The sequence below is a fragment of the Pleurodeles waltl genome, chromosome 9, assembly GCF_031143425.1.
Source record: "Pleurodeles waltl isolate 20211129_DDA chromosome 9, aPleWal1.hap1.20221129, whole genome shotgun sequence".
NCBI classification, from domain to species: domain Eukaryota; kingdom Metazoa; phylum Chordata; class Amphibia; order Caudata; family Salamandridae; genus Pleurodeles; species Pleurodeles waltl.
The window spans coordinates 652,814,116-652,831,471 of NC_090448.1; the positions used below are offsets into that span (position 1 = coordinate 652,814,116).

At 41.7% G+C, this 17,356-nt stretch overlaps 1 long non-coding RNA gene across 1 annotated transcript in view; it reads left to right on the plus strand.

The window, feature by feature from the left end:
- The first annotated feature begins 4,700 nt into the window (after positions 1-4,700).
- The window catches only part of LOC138258695 (uncharacterized), an 85,932-nt gene continuing 73,276 nt past the window's right edge, over positions 4,701-17,356 (plus strand). Inside the window, exon 1 of the long non-coding RNA XR_011198506.1 lies at positions 4,701-4,745. This is a non-coding gene — a long non-coding RNA (uncharacterized lncRNA). The remainder of the gene's footprint in view (positions 4,746-17,356) is intronic.

Below are 17,356 nucleotides of genomic sequence, written 5' to 3' on the forward strand. Positions count from 1 at the left end.
CCCTTTCCTGAAAATGCTAGTAATGCCGGAATTCTTTGCAACAGGTACCCCACAGCGAACAGTAGAATTGGTACATGGCATTCCCCGGTCAATCTGTAGCAAAATACTCTGCTATGTAAGGATGCTTTGCAGACAGTTATCGAGCAAAATAAATAGTTCCCCTTAGACATCGATACAGCTAATGCCAGCAAAACAAACATCTACGCTGCAGCAGGATTTACTGACATCCGAGGGTTAATTGACTGCACTCATGTGCACCTCGTGACCTCACATTGACAGCAACAAGAGTGCTGACATTGTTAAATGAAGCACACTAGTTTTCATCAAATGATATATGATATGGATTTGTGTATACTTAACTGTTTTATCAAGTGCCCTGGATGAAACCACAATGTCACGGTCCTGACGAGAAGCAACATTAGTCATACTGTAGAAACACATTACCCTTAAGGTACTGGACAGACCAATCAGCACTTCATCATCAAGCTTACAATGCATTATGAGTGTTGTAATCCAACGTCAATACATTTCAGCAGAACCTTTACAGAGTTGCTATCTCACATGACATCACATACATGCAGCAATGTGAGTCTGTGTAACAACCTACATCAGTCACTCTTCACAATGATGACGATTCTCAGGCAAGTCAACTTTTTAGCAATCACCTGTACTTTCACTACAACATTCATATCTCCCACCTTGGATTCCTCTGACTTCAAGACTTTCTTTGATCTCTTATGTGGCAGTCATGTTGTGGAGGGTCACTAGTTTGCCTTCCCTACTTGTGGGAGAGCCAATGTGGAGAATTACCACCAATTTCCATACTGTTTGTGGCTGGCAACATATTAAAGTATCTAGAATTTCAAGGTTTGGAACCTGTTTTAATGTTCTCACCATTTTGTGGATATGTTGATTCAATATTGATTTTGCCAATTATCTCCTTGCACAGGCATGTTTCTGTTTGTTTTTCGTGGCATCTTCAGCATGAGATGGCATATTATATGGTTATGACGTCTTATCATCTTCTTGGCCAAGACCTTCAGCTCAGGATACGTAAATTTTTAACTCCTTTCTCTGCCTAAGGCCATGGTGGTAGAGTCTGGCACATTTCTGCTTGTGCTGAGTGACATTGGAGGATGGAAGTGGACTCTGTTTATCTTGTTTCAAGGTGTTTGTCCACACAAAATTAATGTCTATACAGTCCCACACAGGAAGGAGTTGTTGGTGTACTTTTGGGGTGCTCTAAGTCCTTTTGTGTGTTGCTCTGGCTGTTTCTGGTCTCTTTGGTTTAATTTCCTCACGGCACAAACTTCCAAAGCCTGAAAATGGGCCTTTTCTGAAGTTTTGTCCATGTGCTATATATTGACTGTGGTATTTACCTCGCGGCTTAAAAACACACATTTGATATTTAACACATGTGCTAATTAACAATTCCAGAATACATATTAAAAACTTATAACACATGTTTTTTTACCGATCCTAGGCCCTGATTTATACTTTTTGCTGCAATCCTGCGTTAGCAGAGGTTTGCGGCAAAAAGTATAGCACCATTCCTAGATGGCAGCCGGGCGCCTCTTTTAAAGAATTATGCTAGCTGACGCAAAGGGTGGGCTAGCATCAAAACATTTTACGCTAGCCAGGTGGGGGTGGTGGTATGGAAGAAGAGGGTTTAGCACCAAAAAATGGCTTTAGGCAGGTTAGAGTAAAAGAAAATGACTCTAACCAGATTAGCGTCATTTTATGGTGCTAAACCTACCATGCCATATGACTCCTGCCTTAGAAAAGGCAGGAGTCATGCCCACCACCCCAGTGGCCAGCACAGAGGAAAGGGTTCCCCTGGGCATGGCCATTGCACCCGGTGCCATGTAAGGGGGCCCATTTCAGGCCCCCCTATGGCACTTTCAAAAATAAAATGCACTTACCTGTACTTACCTGGGATGGGGTCCCCCATCCTCGCAGTCCCTCTAGTGTGGGTGGGGGTGCCCCTAGGGCCTAGGGAGGGCACCTCTGGGCTTATTCCATGGTGTTCCACCATGGAAATAGGGCCACAGGTCCCCTAACACCTGCCCTGACCCAGGTCTTAAAAAATGGGGCAAAGCAAGCTTTGCCCCATTTTTTGACCCCTCCTCCCTCCCTTGCACCATTTTTACATGGGAGTATAAATATGGCGTTAAGGCCATAGAGTCATTTTTTTGCACGGGAACGCCTACCTTGCATCTCATTAAGGCAAGGTAGGTTTCCACTTCCAAAAAATGACTTTAACCCCATAAATTTGGTGCTAGACGGGTCTAGCACCAAAGTATAAATATGGAGTTAGTTTAGCACTGAATTAGAGTTTAAAAAAATGACGCTAATTCAGTGCAAACAGAGTATAAATATGCCCCTTAGCGTCAAAAAATGATGTTAATCTGGTCAGAATCATTTATTTTGACTCAAAACTGCCTAACGTCATTTTTTTTAAGCTAGCCTACCCTTTGCACCGGCTTGCACCATTCCATAAATATGGTGCCGAGCTGGTGCTAAAAAATGGTGCAAGCCGGTGCAAAACTTTTTGGGGCAAAACTGCCTTAGTGCAGTTTTGCACCAAAAAGTATAAATAAGGCCCTTAATTCTTTTTTTGACCCTTCACAGTTTCCAAAATCTAAACATTCAGTACAACATACCTTTATCACCATATCCTTATTTTCTACCAGGTTCATTTTACTTTAAAATTAAAATTCATGTTTTTTTCAGCTAGTGCTGTAGTTAAACTCAAAGGGCCTGATTCACAAAGGTAAACTTACACGTTTGTGTAAGTTTACACTTATTCAGTATTCACAAAACTGCATTTTAATAGTCAGTTTGCAAGTGCAGAGACTCTGCAGTCCCGAGAACTCCACACATAAACAGATAGACCTGTAAAAAGATAGCGATTGTTTGAATTCTATAATTTGTTTGAGCTTCCTTCCCAAATTCTCCTATGACGGTCACCATCCAGGTGGAAATCGTAATGTATGTTGCCTCACCTGCTAAACCACAGACCAAATCTGGACCTGCCCACCCCATGCTGACAAACACTTAAATCAACTGTAACTCTACCAATGTGGCATATGTCATTGTTTGCCTAAAGTACATCAATATGACATCAAGACTCACACACATCAGAATAAATGAGCATTGAAGCATGATCAAGTGCAAAAAAAGATTACAACATTAATCAAGCGCTTCATGTTACAAAAACACACAGCAGTGGTTTATTATTGAAAAACTCAAACCACAACACAGGGATACAACACCGTCAGTTTTGTTTTTTGAACATCACTGGATACACATACTGCAGACAGATATTAGATGCCTGAATGATGAGGTCCCAGGGGCACAAAAGAAATGAAAAATAACTAAAAATACCATTGTTATCCCACTCAAATTTCTGCAATTGATTGGTAAAACGTAAAACCACAATTCAAATTAATCATCCTATAAAATCCTAATTGGTACATAATAATAACAAGGATGTCCTGATAAATAAGTAGACTTGTAGCGTGATTGCTAACTAATATCTTGGGGTATAGACTTAAAAAAATCCAATTTTTGACCACATCGATCATCTCCTCTTACTACTCAGTAGAGAACTGTCTTTGAACTTCTTCTGTTTATAAATTCCTTTATAGATTTTCCTGAGGTGCCATGAAAACCTAATGTCTTGAAGCCATGGATTTTAAAATAAGGATAGATTTTCAATTACAAATATTTCATTCCACTTAGAAAGAATCAATTTAGAAACCTGTCTTCCCACAGTGCATGCCATGGGGTGCCACCCGCACTACAACTCCCATCAAGCTTTGCATAGCGGTGTTGCATCTGTGCATTCCTGATGATCAGCTTGCCAACGACGGATGCATCAGAGAATAGGAGCCTTTTTTAAGCACTCTGACTTCTTAGTCTGGCCAGCACATTATCAGAGCTCGTTCACTGGTGCCTGGAAAGGTCCTTGGGCAAAACGTTCCCTCAGAACCCAAGGTGGCTCTGTTTGGCATTGTGGAAGAATAGGGAGTTTCCTGTTCACTTGTATTATGCTTCTATTTTCTCTAAAGAGCACTCACTCCTGTTATTAAAGTGGTTACTTAAAATGTTTTTCTCGTTCTGTGACACTTACAGAGGTCTTAAAATATTGCACAATATAGCACTATCTTGACCTACACCGTGCAGTGCTATATCAGTAGTGCAATATCTGTATCAAAGGTGACGATTGCCTCTTGGGGATCTATTACAAGTAGGTCGGTGGTCCAATTTTTGTTTGAAAATTCCTTTTTCGACCAACATTGAATTCACGTACTTCCAGGCACATATCAACCAGTAAAAAGAATGTGGAAATTCACCCAGAAAGATGGTCAGAATTTAGGGAAACACAGAGAAAACTGTGCAGTGATACTACTTTTCCTTTGTTATTCCCCATACCACATGTGAAGGCTTACAATTGCTATGTGATGGCGCCATCTTCTGTATTACCATGTTTCACTGTAATAGGGCCCTTGGTGTCTCTGATTCAGAGTATCTTGGGAACGAGAGGCTAGTGTTTTCTCAAGCACCTGCGCCTCTTTGGTTTTATTTAGCAATGCAACCCAAATTAACTATACATATAGGAATATTAAAGTTGTCCTCTTAATCTTAGATCCGTTGAATGATAATTTAGTATTAAAGGTCTACCTTTGTTTTTCATGCAGGTCAGTCAGGTGCCTGATGGAAGAGGACGAGCATGCAGTAGAGTATGGACAACCCTCTCTGTTTTTGGTGCTATTTATTAGATTAATCTTTCTTATATGTTTTGTGTGAAATGATGAAGTACCCACTAGCACAGAACCTTGTTCAGTCTTGGTGCGTGCATACTCCAGGAATGATTACACTCCAAGAGAATTCCTGTTCCATGAGCGTATGCACTAACTACATGTGTGTGATTCAACTCTACAACCTTTAATACTCCAGAAATCCTTATTGTTCACAAAGGCATTCACCAAGAACCTTTGTGTGCACCCTAAAATAGAACTCTGCACTCCATACGGTGTTTAATGGAGAACTTTATGCACTTTTAGAGAAAAAACTTCATCAGTAAATGTTGTTTATCCCTAAGTGTGTATTTCATTAATGCTTGTATTCTACCAGCATGGGAAACTAGGAGACTCTCCACCAAAAGAGTATTGTATGTTTATTTCAAGAACCTCTCAGCTAAAGCACTTGAATGTTCTTTGTGCAACTCAGGAAAGACTGCTTCTAGAATAGCAATTCTCCAATTAAAATGCCTTGAGAATCTGAATTTCATTCAAGACACGGAGGCTAACATTATGCATTATTCCTTTAATGCTACTCCACACAGCACTTAAAATCAGATTACATCACAAAGAAAACATTCTAGAACAGAACTTTCAATACACATAACCAGTCAATGTAGACAGTATTCTGCCTCTTTTAAATGCTGAACCTTGTGTCAAATGGAAAAGATTTTAAGGCACAAAAAATCAAACTAGCACAAGAAGTCGTAAAAATCCAGTCATCTGAACCTCTTGTTCCTTAGATTGTTGATGAGAACATGCAATCCGACGGGACATTTGCAAGGAAATATATTACTGCGAGTTATCTGAAGGATAGAGGTATATTTAAGAATTCTGGTTTGTGATTTTACAAACTACAACTAACAAAGGAATGTTATTGTAACTAAATAACTTGGGTACAAATGAAACAATTCATGGTGAACAAAGACACGTTTCCCATCCAGCACTTTTTTCTTCTTTTTTTTGGGTTACACCCACATCCACCAGGGAGGGGTATGGGGGATAATGTTAGCCTCTGTGTCTTTAATGAAATTAAGATTCCCTTGACATTATAATTAGAGAATCGCTATCTCATTACAGGACTGGATGCTCCCATTATGCATGTTTTTAGCCCCTGAGAACCACATCAGACATGTGCTTGATAGGTTTGCAATCATGTTTTGCAAAGGTAGAGGAGTTAAACCAATCAGCTGCTCTCAAAATATCCTCCAACCTAACACCTATATGAAAAGATTGGCTAGACATTGCACCTCTCATAGAGTGTGCCTGAAACATCTGCAAATCAATGAAGAAATTAGGCCATCTTCATAGAAAGTCTTTTCAAATCTAAATACCTATTGTTAGGCCAAGAGGTAAACATTGAAAGGACTAAATTAACGTCCTAAAGAGTGATGTACTTAGATCTAGGAGGACTTGTTAATCTAATACTGTTAAGCACTCTGCAGACCAAAACGTTCTTACCAACAGATCTGCCATTGATAAAAACTATGTCCTGCAGAAATCGCAGACCTATAGCAGTTCATTGTCCTATAACTAAGGCCCCTGCCAAACTGTTCTACTAGAAAGTTTACCACTTCCACTATAGGAGCCTCCCGGGAACCAAATCACTTTCCAAGCACCAACAAACTCACGATCTCCAGATCCCTCAATATCTCCTATGGGTACCTGGGGCCCAGGATTCCTCCAGGCGTTCTTCAGCTCCACTTGAAAGGCCTGACATGTCTCTAGATCTAATGATACTTTCCAGGCAAGAAGGTTCAGCGTCCTATTCAAAACCAGAAGGCGATCTTCTCTGTCCGTGTTTAGTAATAGACCTCACACTGCAGGCATTAAGACAGGTGTGTCGCAAGTTAGATCCAGACACGCTGGGAACCAAGGATGAGAGACCTAATATGGAGTGATCAGGACAAGTGAGCACCTCTCCTGCTTGACCGTCTGTAGAACTCTCTGAATCATTGCGAAGGGGGAAACACGTATGCTTTGGTTCCCTTCCATGTCTGAAGGAAGACATTCACTACTAGGGCCCCTGGATCCGGCATTCAACTGAAGTAACTCTCTAGTTGCTGTGTCAACCTGCTTGCAAACAGATCTAAATTCAGTGGGACCCCGATCTTGGATAAACTTGTGAAACAACCTGTGTTCAGCTTCCAATTACTGAAGACTCACAAAAACCTTGAATTCCAGTCTGCACTGACATTTGACTTCCCTGGAAAATATTCTGCCATCGGGCTGATCTTGTGTTCCGAACAGATTAGTCAAAGCTTCTTTGCTAATGCTGCAAGGTCTGAAGACCTTGTGCCACCTAGTCCATTTATATATGCTACAGCAGAAACATTGTCTATCTTGAGCAATACTGCTCTGCCTTGCAAACAATCTTTGAAACTCATAAGGACATAAAGCCCCGCTGTTTACTTTAAATAATTTATACGATGAGACCTCTCTGTGTTTGACCACAAACCACCAGTATCCTGACAACCAAGATGAGCACCCCAACCAAGTGAGCTTGCATCCAACTCCAAAACGAAATCTGGAGAGCATCCAAAAATGTCCCTGCCATTCCATGCATCCAAACTTTCCAACCACCAGGACAGTTCTGCTCTGGCCTCTCCAACCGGACTACCTTGTCCCCATACCACAGTCCTCCCCGAAGGGCATTCGCTTTTATACTCTGCAAAGCCCGATAATGTAAGAGACCAGGAAAGATTGCCCGAATGGATGAGGATAAAAGACCTAGAAGTGTGGCTAGTTCTCTTAAGGAAATGGAGCCTCGTCTGAGTACAAACCTTATCTCCTTTCAAATGTTGGCGATCTTCTTTGAGGGTAATAGAAGAAAAGCATTTACTGTGTCTATCGTGAAACCAAAGAATTCTAGAGACCTGGAAGGCATTAGGACATATTTCTTTCTGTTTACAATAAAAGCCAAATTCTCCATAAGGGAGATAACTACAGTCAAGTCCTTTATTATCTGCGTATGACATTGAGACATAATCAAGATGTTGCCCTAATAGATGATTATCCAATGCCTCTCTCTCTCTGAAGTAGGTAGCTATGGCCCTCATGACCTTTGTAAAGCAACAATGTGCCAACAAGAGGCTGAAAGGGATAGTACAGAATTGATAAAGGTGACCCTGCCAGATGACCTGGAGATAAGGCTGATGTTACTTGGCCATTGGGATTGTAAAATAAGCATCTTTTAGATCTAGTTTCACAAGCCAATCATCTTTCAACAGCAAGTATCGTAGTACATGGATTCCCTCCATCTGTAGAGTAGGAATCTGTTCAAGTTTCTTAGATTTATCAAGGGTCTCCAACATTTGTCATCTTTTTCTACTAAAAACAGTGTACGTACAAACAGTCTGTTGACTAAAGAAACATGTACAATAGCTCCCTTCTGTAGTAAACTTTTTATTTTCTTCTCTACAATGAGGTTTTGAGCAGGGTTTAGGATAAGATCTCTTGGGCATACTGATTGGAAAGGCTCTTCCCAGAAGCCTAATTTGAACCCCTGGATGGTATCTAAAACCCATGGATCTTGTGTTACCGTTTGCTAAAAAGGGAATAGAATTTGAGGCATCCTCCCACTCTTAGTTTGGAAGAAGGAAGATTTGTGATAATCACCCTGATAGCCTGAAGAGGGCTGACCACGAGCTCTGTTGCCTCTGCCATGAAAGCCTCGTCCTCTCTGGATGGAAAAAGCTCTCCCTTGATATCCTCTGCCAAAGCCTCTTAACTGTCCTTAGAAATGGGACCTCGGTGACGGGTGGCCGACAAAAAGTCCCCTGCTGCCGGCCCGTCCAAAAACATTCTGTTTGAAAACCTTATGCGTATTTAACTGAGCCTTGTCCAAGGTTGTAAGGGTTGCAACATATAAGGGGCTGTTATATTTAAACAATAGGTTTAACTAAGATTGTTTTTTTTTAAAGAAAGGGAGCTTTCCTATATAGATATACTACTAAATCAGCCCAATAGATGCCAAATGAGGTAAAACAGCTCAGCAGGAGAAAAAACGCACTGCAAACAGCAGAATAGTGGTAGCAATCAGCTGTGATTCAGAGATCGCAACTGTCAACTGTCATTGTTGACACGTTACTGTCTCATTTAACAACAGCATGGATTTGTCAAAAGACAATTTTCTCTAGCCCAAGGAAAAATGGATTATGAAGTCTTGTGTTGCCCAAAGTGTTCCTGTAATGCTTCTCGGCCTGAGCGTCTTGGCTGAGGCCGATCGTGGCCTAGAGGAGGCCGTGGAGGAAAGCGGCCCGACAGTACAGAGGCCGTGACAGGGAAGCGCCTGTCCAAGAGCCGCCTGTCCTCCAGAACAAAGTCAGAGGAAGAGAAGCTGCTAAGCCCCGGTAAGAATTTGGTGGTCTATCAGAATCGGGCGGTTTTATGCGCCGGGACCTCCTAAATAACCAATAGATCAAGCAGTCCAATCGCTAGGACCGAAATGTAAAACACTGGTAAAGCTTTTCGGACGCTGATGGGTGTCCAACTGCCACATTGTTGTACTGATAAAAAAAATAACTGAAATAGGTACATTAAATTCTTAAATATACTGATACAAAAATGACAGAAATAAGTGCATTACAATCCTAATTAACTAAGGTAACCATAAATTGGAAACCGTAACGCCACCAAGAACAGCTAACACCTATAAATAGTATAATAGTTCAGTCAATATAGAAGAGCAAGAATAGAATGATATTTATCTGCGCAGAGCAGCATATAAAAGAGGCAGAATACTGTCTATATTGACTGGTTATGTGTACTGAAAGTTCTGTTCTAGAATGTTTATTTTGTGATGTAATTTGATTTTAAATGCTGCTTGGAATAGCATTAATGGAATAATGCATAATGGGAGCCTCTGGTATTGTAATGAAATGTAAGGGTCTCATCTAGTATTTGGTGGACTGCATACTCCACCAAAACGGGCGGACAGGACAGTGCCATAAACTAAAATGCACTTGTAGTAAAACGGACGGGACAGCCTCATCAGTGATCGGGTACCCAGTCCACCATATAAGGTACTTAGGGACATATTTATGAGCCCCTGGTGCTACCAAAGCGTCACTTTACGTGACACTTCATTGGTGCTATGCCCTGCGCCATATTTACAAGGTGACGTTAAGCCACTTTTTGTGGCTTGACACCACCTTGTAAATACGGCCCCTTCATACGCACTACTTTGTGGGGAAGGGGCGTGCAATGTGTGTTGCTGTGGGCGTGCCACAGCAACACCCATTGTATTTTGACGCTGCCCCAGATTTATGAGTTTTCGTAAACCTGAGGCAGGGCCAAAGTCTAACGCAACCCCAGGGGTGGAGTTAGCAAGATGGAAAAAGGAGGGATAGTTTTAGTCTTCTGAGTGTTTTGCAAAAAATAATTGTTCATGTGCAGGAAGGTGTTCCTTCCTGCACATAAACATTCATTTCCAAATTATGCTTTGGCACTTCTGTGTGTTTGTATTTTGCTTGTGCAGCTATGACTAGTTCCCATTTTGATCAAACAATATACTAGTTTACAAGGCTACAAGTGGAATACAAATGATACTTTGCTACGTATCTCGGTTAATGATATAAAACACTTCAGTCATACATGATGGATAGGACAGGAGCACTGTAATAATTGTATTCCAATGATGTCTTTGAATCAGTAAGAAAACACATTGAATGGCAGAATAATAACCATCTCAATACTTTTTTACTTTTCCCTTCTTGAGGACCCACTAAAAAGGAACGTTATGGGTTAAGTGAAAATGTATAGGTAACAATCAGAGGTTCCACACTCATGTAGCACAATTACAGGCAAAAAACGGCCTCTGCAGTATCAGCATTACTGATGCAAAAGTAGAACATAAACTGATTCCACTTATATTATTAAGGTGCATGCGTGAAATACTGTGACGTAACTGAATAAACCCTGCTTAGCACACTGAAGTATCCATTCTCTTCCTGGCAAATCCGTGAGTTGGGACACAGTATATCACACCTAAGATGCATCACTTCAGCCTCATCCTGGCCCTGCCAAAGCCACCACAAACATGGAGGGGCTGTATTTTGTACACCCCACTAAATACCAAGCACCTTGATCCAGGGCCATCTACAGTCCTCATCCCCCATTAGTTCATGTCTTGGCACTGCGCAGCCAGTAGAGAATATTTATCAACTTGGAGCTGGACGTGCTGTGTGGGGATGTGACAAAGCAACAGGGCTGCCTCTTTGGCAAATTCATGTTTAAGACTTCCCCCTTCATATTCTGTATAAGGCTATTATAGGTTATCACAGAAAAAGTCATTGTGGTGTTCACCTATCTCCATGAGGTGGACGATGTAGAACATGCTTAACTGACCTCAAATGGAAGGTCAGGGAGAGAGCCGTACACCACTGATGGAGAGCCGGGTCACATGTGAAGGTCATCTGTTGAAATGTACTTCAGACACTGGCATATGTTCGGAGAAGGCTTGAACATGTAGGCCACTTGGTGTGTCTGTCAGTTGCGGCTCTTTCGCTATGGCGGAGGAGCATCACCCCCTGCCAGCAGCAACCGCTGCAAATCCTTTAACAATAAAAGGATAATAAACTAAATTTAGAGGCAGGGCATTGGGGATGACGAGCACTGAGGAGAGTGCACTCTGAACTCCCCTCAGTGCGTATGTATGTTTGGCCGGACGTCTCAGGCCGTCCAAACACACATGAGTACTGTGCTCTCTCCAGCCCGGCACTGTGTTGCTGGGCTGGAGAGAGCAGGCACAGGCTCCCAGTATGCTTGGGAGTCCCTGACTGGGCACTCCCATCCAATCCTAATGCTGCTCTGGGCAGCATCAGGGCAGCCTGGGAGTCTCTTCCTACCTGGTTCTGATATGACAGAGGATTAGCTGCACAGAGGTGAGTTTTTTGTAATACATTGTTTTCAATTGTATTAATCTCCCTCCCCGCGCACCTCCCTGTCCCCTCTAACACCGCCGAGCAGCAACTGAAGACTCTGGCTATGTGGAGGGGGGATTTTGAATATATGTAGGCCACTGAGTATGTCTGTGGATATGTGGATGGTTAAGGGATCCCACAGCCAGGTAGGTGAAATGTATACCTATGACTCAAAGCTGAAATCTAACAAACCTAACTACAAGGAACAAAGCATTGTCCAAGAGAAATCAAAAACATTTATCAGGGCATTGTGGTGGGGAGGTGGAGTAATGCATTTGAAAGATGTGGAAAGGAGAGGGGCATTTAGCTCAGCAAGTGGTGATAAGAATGAACATCTTCAGCACTGGATGTTTTGACGTCTGCTGAGGGTTGAGAACATCCTGCTGCTCGCTGGAAGACACAACTGCCCCTGAGCTGTACTTACATAACGTCTGGTCAGAGGTGCTGCAGGACCTGAGCTGCAGTATGTGCACCATGAAGGTAAGGCAGGCATTCTTCCTGGGGACCAGACAAGACACCAATGAAGCACCTAAGAATCCCTTAAAGAAATGGCGGGACAGCACAGCACCATTGCTTGGAACAGAGGCACTCATACTCTCAATCTGCAAGGCTCTGTATCACTTAATGGCCTTCATTCACACTGTCAGCTGCCATATGACTGAAGAGCAACAGCAGCAGTGTCTGCTTTTGGTTGCAGGCCAGTTTTGTTGAGTACCACAAACAAACCGAGGAATTACTGTGCAGCCGTGCATGGGAAGTACTTTTCATGGATATATTTATAATGGATACTTCTACTCACAAATTCTTCACTTGGGAATACCCTCCAGGCAGCAGACTGGATGCAGAAAACTTTTCTTCAGCAGTGCTTTTTCACAGTGTGAGGTGGTGCCGGATGACTTGGCAGTGGCTATGTACCACCCAAGAAGTGCCATAGAGGAACTGCATATAAGAACCTGCCAGTTAAGGTGAATTCTTTACTTGCTGCTCTTTCTGAAATGGATCTGGAGGTACAAATTCTGTTAGCCATCAGTACCAAATTTAAGAAGAACAATACCTAGAAAAAGAAGAGAAGGAACAGGTAACCTAGCACTAATGACATTTTCTGAAATAGATATCCCAGAACATCACACTGAAATCCACACTAAAGAGTAGGTCTTGTTATATGATAACCTCAATAGTGAAAAAGATTAATCATATTTACTACTACTCGAACAATACAAAGACATTCACAATCCCCTGCATGGTTTAGATATGCAACATTTAAAACATGCCCATATCCATTTTAGCCAGCAATACACCATCCATGGCAATTACAAGAGATCAACATACCATTCTTGCAAACACTATTACCAAACAAACGTAACACATCTTACATTGAACTAAAACTTAAGAAAAAAAAAACTTCATCAAGTAAAATAGTACTAGATTTTTAATTTGTCAGGATATACACTTTAACAAATGTATATACAAACACCCAAATACAGTGTTGTTATATCTACTACAACAGAGCCATCCAACACCATCTTACAAAAGTACCCCTACTATAGGATATTCAGCAAAAAGCACATTCCAATTCCAATTGAAAAATATATTTGCTCGGTCCTTCGTACCCCCAAAAGAAGTGGCCAGATACTACGACTTATTAATAGAAATCACATCCTACAAAGAAAAAGGAGAAAAGTTAAGCTCTCTCCTCTACTACATTGGGCCATCTGCTCCACTTAGGACACAGATGCTAAGCTATGTTACGCATAGAGTGGTGGAATGTATATGATAGTACCTTAAACAAGGAATCAAAAAACAAAAGTCCACGGGAAACGTGCCTCAACCATTGGCAGACATTATCCTACACTATAAAAGACCATACAAATTCTTTAAAAGTACTGTTACCAAGAACTTAGGACCTGACTACGAGGTCGCCCACCCGCCATATTACAATGTTAGCCCTGGCCCAGTAACGGTGTACCTGACCTCGGTAGATCGGCGGGGGACGCGGTCAGCAGCACAAGGTATATTTTTACATTTGTGTCGATGAATGTGTGACATTTGGGCCAAAAGGTACACATTTGCATGACAAGTGTAAAAATGCTTTGTGCATGTACCATTCCATTGCTGGAGACTGGGACATATATGCCCAGTCCAGTCAATGGCAGAAAAATGCAAATTGTATTTACCCGTATTTTTCCTGGGGTGACGTTGCTGCCATAAAGGGGGGGCCCTGGACGAAGGAGCCAATGTTGGAGGCCGAAGGAAAAAAAAGGAAATGGGGGAGCAAGCACCCCATTTCTTTTGATTCCACCATCTCGAAGCAGGCAGTCTCTCCCGCCAGAGCCGGCTCAGCAGAACAGCACATCACAATGGGCATGGTGATACCCTTGTCTACACCACCCTGTGACAGCTGCTTTTCCCCAGCTACAGTCAAGGCAGTCATTGGATGGCTGGTGGTGTTGGTGGGACTCCGACAATCTGTAGTTGAGCAAACTGCCAACATCGCAATATGGTGGTCGGACTGCCAACACAGCAGCGGTCGGACTGCCGCTGCTACCATGGCGAACTCCAGACTGCCAAACTCGTAATCAGGCCCTAAGAATCCAGCAGTCCCTATCCGAAACCCCAAAACCAAAAAAGTAACACTATGCACTGAACGGGCACTTCTAATCTCTGCAGCAAACACCCTTCTGTAAATAGAACTACCTAACAAACAAATGCTTAAAATCACAAGAAGATGTTTTTATAACATCATATGCGTAGGATATTTTTCATATATTCATTGACTGTGTAAATACAACCATATTCACCCGACATGAAAAAATTCAAACCCTAATACATTAATAAAGAAAAACCTTTAACCAAAAAATCCTAACATACCTACGCACTTACCTATACTTAAAACAATCATGAATCAAAACACAATATATTTAAAATTCAAACACATGGCATTTAATTTTTTCATTATTCAAACAATACATTTTAAACATTCCCTCCCCACAAAATAATAAAACAATACATACAGATTTATAGCAGTAATGTGTCTTTAGAAATCCTCCGAAACAGCCATTAATCCAACAAAAAAAAACAAAAAGTGCAAAAATTCAAATTTGTTTAAAAAAAAAACATAAACCTTCGAAATCAGAAAATGGAATGCACAAATAAATCTAGGTAATGGAAATGACCACCCAAAAAACACCCCAAAAATTGAAAAAATAATTATTATTTTTATTAATAAAAGGTCACATGCAGAAGACAAAAAAATAAAACAAATTATTTAACAGTTGAGATATAAAACATCAGGGATAAAAGAAAAACAACAGTCTTTAAAATAAGCACAACAAAGTTCAAAACTCATTAACATAATAACAGTATCAGGAACAAAACAAAAAATTGTGTAAAAAATGTTGATGTACGTATGACAAAAACATTGTAATCACCTTATTTAAAACAAACATACCTTATTAATTTAATATGCTTTGAATGCAATGTATAACAATACATTTATATGTTTTGATTTAACTTAAGTTCATGTTAGGTTTCATGTATTAGAAATGTTATATTATTATAATAATATGTAAAAGTCTATACAAACAAATAAAAAAACTGCGTGGATGTAAATTTAAAATATATAGCTGTGAAATAAAAGTATCACAGGAATATTTCATTTAATTGTTAATTAAATATTTAACAAATGACTTGCTTTAAACCTTTTATTTTACCACAGAGAAAATAATTAGGTGACCAAATCCACTTGGGAGGAGTCAAATTTACTATTCCAATTCCAAACTGCATAACTTGGAGATAAGTACTTGACTCTTGAGGTGGGTCAAAATTTGTATTCTAGCACCAAGAACAACAACACTATGTACTAAATATCACTGGGGAAATTGTTTGTAGGAGGTCGAAGTTACTATTCTAACTCCAAACTAAAGGCCTGATTACAAGTTTGGCGGTCTGTGGACTGCGAGGGCGGTGATGGCATTCTGACTGCCGTCTGCTTGGCTGTCGGACCACTGTATAATGATGCATGTGGTTCCATAGACCAAAGACCGCTGGGGTCCTGCCGGCACTGCCAGGCAGCGCAGACCGCTGCAGTGGCGAGATAGGCCAATGAGGCTGTCAGAGCCAGTGTTTCCGCCAGATAGATTATGATGTTGCCTTCCTCCAATGTGACCGTGGCGGTACACCCACCACATCCCATCTGGCAGAAACAGAGGCATAAAAGGAAGGAACTCACCTGCAGGCAGCATCACATGTCCAGTTGCTGCTGCTGCTCATAGATGGAGCACAAAATCCACACCACCGTGACCGCAACCGATGGTAAGACAAAACACCGCCCTTTGTTTCGAAACTCAACAACAGATCAAAGCGCCGCCATTCACCTGATATGTGGGTTATGCTCCATGGACCAAGTGCACATTTTTGTGTCCTGTGTCGGAGTCGTTCACAACGAATGACAGTAGACAGGCACACAGCCACATGACACCCCGTTTGGGCAGGTCACTGACACTTCACCACCACACTCCACACAAAAGCATTCATGTCTGCTTATCCGAGTTTCTACGACAATGAAGTGTTCAGAACATTGTGTCACATAACAGCAATACCACATCAAAATCACATACAAGTAAGCAGTCACCCTCACATTGGTCACATCCATTTCCTGTCATGATATTGAAGAAACATACGTATGGATGTGTCATTTAACCCAAACACACCTTTCATGAAACATCTCTGTGATGGACCCACACATATCATCCACATTGCAACACAATGGACGGTCAATGGGATGCACAATATTTTGTGAGACAAATTTCCAAAGCTCACAATGTAAACAATATCTGCACAATAGGGATAGTGGCATCAAGGGCAGTCCAGGAAGGATGCAGCCCTGGGACACATTTCACTTTGCACATGCCCCTAAAACATTATTTGCATAGGAACTGGGTCTTCATGTATATCAGGGACAACCAATAGTAGAGCCAAGTGACATGCCAATCTGCCAAATGTGTAAGTGCAAGTCAATAAAGCAAATACAACAGCAACAGCATGGGTCACACTTGTAGATGAAGAAGCTGTAAGGTACACACATGAAAATGGACACATGGTCAGTCAAATGCATAGGAATGTGGCAAAATTGAACAACCTACATCTGTGGACAAACACAACCCTAGCTTGCACACATGAGACAAATGTCCAATCTACATCCGGGGGACTAGCTTAACACAATACATGTTGACCTTGGCCACGCCAAGATGAAATACTTACTATATCAAACAAAACACAATGCAATGACACTGCAATTGAATTACCACCCACATATCCATACATTGAACATATACCCTTGTCCTGGGTGACACCAGCACTGCCCCCAAAGTCAGATCTTGCCAACCACAGCAAATGGATCAGCAATCATGGTGAATCACACACAACAGAAGGCATAAAACACAAAGGCGGTCATTCTGACCGCGGCGGTCGGCGGTCGCCGCCCGCCAAGCGGTTCCCGCCAAAAGACCGCGGCGGCCATTCCGGCTTTCCCGCTGGGCCGGTGGGCGACCGCCAGAAGACCGCCGGCCGGCCCAGCCCCTTCAACAATGAAGCCGGCTCGGAATGGAGCCGGTGGAGTTGAAGGGGTGC